This window comes from Cavia porcellus, unplaced genomic scaffold (assembly GCF_034190915.1).
Source record: "Cavia porcellus strain 051 isolate PalLab524CR breed Dunkin Hartley unplaced genomic scaffold, mCavPor4.1 scaffold_20, whole genome shotgun sequence".
NCBI classification, from domain to species: domain Eukaryota; kingdom Metazoa; phylum Chordata; class Mammalia; order Rodentia; family Caviidae; genus Cavia; species Cavia porcellus.
The window spans coordinates 49,767,010-49,773,009 of record NW_026947503.1 but is presented as its reverse complement, the minus strand read 5'-3'; positions in this window follow the sequence as shown (position 1 = coordinate 49,773,009).

Genomic DNA, 6,000 nt, shown 5'->3' with positions numbered 1-6,000 from the left:
CCTGAATTGCATAGTGAGACCCTATCTCAAAAAGACCAAAAAAAAAAAAAAAAAAAAAAAAAAAGAACTAGGATATAGTTCAGTCTCGAAGGCTCAGATTCAACCTCCAGTACTAAAAAAAATAATTAAAAAAAGAAACAACACACACACACATACACACATACAAACAAAACCAAACTCTCAAGATGAAGACATCCAGGGAATGAGAGTCTATGAAACCAATGACCAACTCAGCCAAATTTAACTGCTACATTAAAACTTAGGTTCAATAACAAATTGTGGCATCCATACCAGTTTGCCCCATAAATGTATCAGGTTGAGCTATTCACTGGACAAATCTTTTTGAACACACAGCCCATGACCAGGCTTGAACACACAGCCCATGACCAGGCTAAGATCCAGAGGTTTAAGAGTGAACGAGACATCCGCCTTCAAGGATCTTGACCCTCCTCCAGCAGCTGGTAATGGCAGCGCAGCTTTATTAGCCAGGATAGGTTCAGCCAAAAATGTCCTGCACCTTTAGTAAAGTTGACTTCTTTCACACAAAAGAATGATTAGACAGTTCTGGGCCATGGCTGTAGGCTCCACTGTCCTCAGCATCACCGGCTTGTCCTAACATTACTCGGGTTTCAACGCATGACTTCCACTGGTGCCTAGAGTCGGCTGCTCCCCTTCCAGCCACCTGTGTGTACGTTTTGCCTTCGGGGGTTTTAGATAAAAAGGGAAGATGGCGTATTCCTCCCTTTCAAGACACTTTTCAGAAGACCCACAGTATACTTCCCATTATGTGCCAAAGGCTGGAATTCAGACCTGTGGCCACACTTCTCCAGGTGTCCCAAGCCATATGTCAACTAAACAAATGGGTTCTGGCATGGGAAAGGGGAGTCTGGGCAGCATGCGATGACCAGCAATCTGGCCAGGACCTGGTAACATGATGCAGCAGGCAGTGCCCCGGAGCTGGGCACTCCTGCTGGGAACATCAGAAGGCTTCAGGAGAGAGAGGACACTGGACCGATGAGGTCAGAGCCACAGGTGCAGCCCAAAAATGAGACAAAGCATGCTGCAGTAAAGCAGCCAAAATTTGCTTTGAAAAAACAAGCATAGAGTACCAGGCTAAAGTGTGATAAAAGATGAATCCAAACTAAACTTCAGAGTGAGGCACCCATCTGGCAAGAACTGGATTCTCCCTTATGAAAAAGAGGATTTACTGGTACGCTCCAGAAAGAATTAGCATACTAGAGAGAGAACTGCATATCCGTATTTACTGCAGCATAACTCATGCCAGCTAAGCTATGGAAAAGCCTACATACCCATCAATAGATGAATGCGATAAAGAAAATGTGGTACATATAATATTATCTGCTCAAAAAATGAGATGATGTTATTTGCACGAAAACAGAAGTGAAAACCATCATGCCAAGTGAAATAACATTTGATATGAAACACTGAACACAGGAAGTAAAGATCATGTACTGTCTCATATGAAAAATCTAGAAGAAAAAACTTAAAAGAGAATGATGTGAAAGTATTTGGAGAGATGATTAAGAAAAAGAGAATGGAGGGGAAGAAAATGGCGGCTTGCTAGAGGATCGGGCGGAGAGTCTCTCTGGAGAAATCATATTAGAAGCTAGAATATGACAACATGGAGAGGGCCAGACAAATGGATAATGATTCTTATTAACCAAGACAGTGCAGCTGGAGGATTTAAAGTCGTGCTGAGACTGTGAAGGCTGAAAACGGGAGGCTGCAAATCCCGCACCTTTAAATCAACAATTTAACCTGTGGACCCAACAGGAAAAGCTGTGCTGGCTTTTGACTGCCCCGCTACACCAAAGGAGATCATGAAAGACTCTCAAGCTCCAAAGCCAAACGCTGTACCGCACTGTGCCCGGAGTGCACGCCGTGCGGGTTTCTGACCATTGCGCACTGTACCAGGCGCTGCGCAGATTTCTTACCATTCTGCACTGTACTGGGAGTGCACGCTGCGCGGATTTCTGACTGATCCGCGCTGTGCCGGGAGCACAGGAAAGGTGGGCAGCATGGACCCTGGTGAGTACTGGGGACCCCGCGGCTGCTGAGGTTGGCCAGAGAACATCTTGGAATGGGGCAGTGCCCGCCACCACGGGGACATCAATAACACAGGGTCTGGTGACAGCCATTTTACAGTTGGGCAGAACCTACAGCTCAGTGGTGTCACTGAGCCCCCTGTAGGGAGGGCTAGTGGAAGGCATCTTGAAATTGGGCAGAGCCTGAGTACGTGTTGGCTTCAGCCTCATACAGAGAACTGGTGGGAGACATCTTGAGTTTGGGCAGTTCTGCTGTGCTGGTGCTCTTGTCATAGAGAGGTCTGGAAGAGAACAGCTGGGATTTGGGCAGGACCCTGTGCCATAGTGACATTAGTCAGCTGCTTCTGGTACAAAGAGAACCAGCAGGAGATACTGGGGCTAAACCAAGCCTCTGCTTGGAGCCCAGCAAGCAGATACAAAATAGTCACAACTCAGTGACATCCAGAAAGTACAGTCTAATTTACGGACTGACTGGCGCAGAGGCTGGAGACTAGCCTGTACCGCCCCTGCTTCCCAGCCTACCCCAGATAACAGCAAATTGGGGAGGACAGCAAAAACTCAAGTCAGCACGCTTCTGAAAGGCCCTAAGCAATTCAGAGAGGGCCAGAGAACCCCAGGACAGTCTGAAAGAAACCAGAAACATGACAAGAGATAAAAATTTTTAAAAAATCTCCAGCTGCCCAACATGAGAAAATAAGCCCAGGAGAAGTAAACACTGAAGAGAACAAGCACAGTAACCATCCATTGCTCGACACAGCATCAGCCAAAATTAAAAAGTACCTACATGATCTCATAGAAGAATTTAAAGCTGTACTCCTGATTCAAGTGAGACAAGATATAAAGAGATTAATTAAAGAAATGACAAGCCCCGCCAAAGAGAACACAGATGGAAGAACTGAGGAAATCAGAAAAGAAAGAGAAACTTCTGAAGAAGAATTTAAACATAACTTAGAATGCATGAAATAAATCCAAAGAGAATACCAGGAAACTAAAAACTCCATTGAACACTGGCAAAATGCCTTGACAGAAACTAAAGACAGCCTTCTGAAACTTGAAGAGAGATTTATGGCATATGATCATGAAAGAAAAAGCCTCTTAAAAATAATAAGGAACCAGAATGAAGCAATTCAAAAACTAGAAGATGACAAAAAGATACATAACTTAAGAATAAAGAATGTGAGTGAGGAAGCAGGAGCAACCAAAAATGAAATACAAAGAATATTCACAGATATATTAAAGCAAAATTTCCCATGTATAGCAAAAAGAAATGATATCCAGATAAAAGAGGCATACAGAACACCAGCTACCTACAACCAAAACAGATCTACGCCTAGACATATAATAATAAAGATTCCAGAAATCCACCAAAAGAACAGAATATTAAAAGCAGCCAAAGAAAAATGCAGATTACCTACAATGGGAAAACTATCAAAATAACAGCAGACCTATCAACACAAACTCTTAAGTCAAGAAGGGAGTGGGGAGAAATATTCCAAGTCCTAAAAGAAAATGATATGCAACCGAAGCTCATATACCCATCAAAACTCTCTCTCAAAATTAATGGAGAAATAAGATATTTTCAAGACAAGGAGGAACTGTGGGAGTTCATGGCCACCAATCCAACCCTACAGAGAGTGCTGAAGGACATTACAGAGAAAGAGAAGAAGGGATACCAGGATTCCAGCGACAGTGGCAGAGAGGCCTCAGTGAACGGGGCAGACAGTGGAATGAGGGAATAAGGTGGACAAAATATAGTAGAAAAGTGGAGTAGCAGACATGAGGCAGAGACGGTAAGCTATAGTCTTTAGTATGGACAGCGCTGAAACTCTATAAAAAAAAAAAAAAAGAAAAAGGCAGAGGTCATTGTTAATGGTGTATAAGGATTTAAAAGACATAGTAGTCTTATAGACATATTTAGTTTGAATTTAATATATACTGGTCTGTCCACTCATGTCAGATTTGAGGGCACAGACATCTTGACCCAAAAATAGCAGGTTATACCATGGTAACTATCCTTACTTTCCTATTAACTTAAACTGAAATCCTATATTACTTACATTGTCTTACTATGACTGATCTTAATTGAATCTGAATCATAAGACTATGGGTTGGCCATGGCTGATTTTATTTGAAATTGGTATGCTTGTTAGTATCAACCCTAAAAGTAGAGGCAACTACTCTGAGGATGACAAGATGTAAAGAATATCCATACTGGTATTAATTAGTAACAGCTTTCAAATCCTACAATGCTGTCAAAGTTAAGTTTTTATAAAAATAGGTGATACTATATTTAACTATAATAAGCCAGTGTGGTGGTCAAATCTATTGAAAATAACAAGAGGAAACATAGTAACTACGGAAGATCATCTATATCGTGGTCTTATATGTTTTATCCATTGCATGTTTTTCTAGGAAATTGTTTTGCTGTCTTGCTATGACTTGGTATTCCCTATAACACAGAGAGGATAGATATATATGTAGAAATTCACACATGGGTTTTTTTTTCTTTTTAATTATTTACGGGAACAGATTATATAATGTAAGATGTAATGAACAGATACTCTGAGGAAGAGACGCTAAGAAACCCGAGGCTAATTTTGTAGCATTATGATAGAAATTCTAGCAATACTAATGTTTGCTGATTAGAATGACATTGGACTGGTTTCTTGAGTTCAATTTCAGCATATGTAGAGATGGGGACAGCTATCACAAAGAGAATGAGAGATGCGATGGTAGTTACTATTGTCTTCCCTAATTTGGTACTTGAGGACCTAAAAAGTCTCCAATGATTTGATTAGTTCTATAATATACAATAAGTATATAAGGTGGGTGAAGATGGGGACAACTATTTGTAAGAAACTAGAGACAGTTAGATAGACAATGAAGATCTCCAGTGGGCTTGCTACGAAATCTGTATTTCTTTAAATTGTTTTTTTAACTGCTATGTTCTGTTTTGATATGTTTAATCTTACCCTCTTTAAAAAGAAAAACAAATGTGTAGGACTGATAACCATATTACTGAGCTCTTGTTCCATCATAGAGCAGAAGGGTTTGTAGTGTCACTTTATGAATGTCATTCTAAATGCTTTAATTCTATAACATGAACAGCTATTTCTAAGATGACAATGTGTAACTTATCAACCAGCAATTTCTTACCGTTTGTTTTTCTGTAAGTTTGTATTATTTCTACCCTTTTTTTTAATCTCCATGTATTCTTTTGTTTCCTTTTCTTTAAATAAAAAAAAAAGAGAATGGGATAGAGGGAAGGAAAGTAAATAGGAATGGGGGTGATCCAAGTCCTTTAAATGCATGTATGAATATGCCGAAATGAAGCTCAATATTCTGTACAAATAATATGTACTAATTAAAAACAAAAGATGTTCAAACGGGAATTAACTCCATCAGATTTGCACTCACTAGACTCACTTGCACACAACTAGACTGACACAAGTTATAGATCCATAGGTGTCTTTCCCAGAAACCTGCACTCTGCCAGTTGCAATGGAAAAGGAGAAACGCAGACAAGTGTACTTGACAGGAGACAGTATTAACAGGGCGTGGCAGGCAGGCAGATGTGGAGAATGAGGGAGAAGAGGAAGGACAGCACAAGCCTCAGTCTCCACTGTAGTGTCAGCCACACACTGTAGTCCAGGGGTGGTGCGAATAGCAGATTGGGCTGGGGTAGCTCACAGGGCGCTGAGTTCAGTGTTGGTAGGACCTGTAAGTGTGGACGTGCAGGGCTAACATGCACAGAAATCTTGCTTGGATATATCTATGATTGATCATCATGTTCAAAATGGTAGCTCTAGGCTGATTTCAAAATAATTGTAACTGTCAACTGTGCATTTGTTTCTACATCACAGAGTTAAACTTGTTTAACAGTAATTATCACAGGCAGACATTTTGGTTTAGATCTAGAATAGCCCTCTCCAGC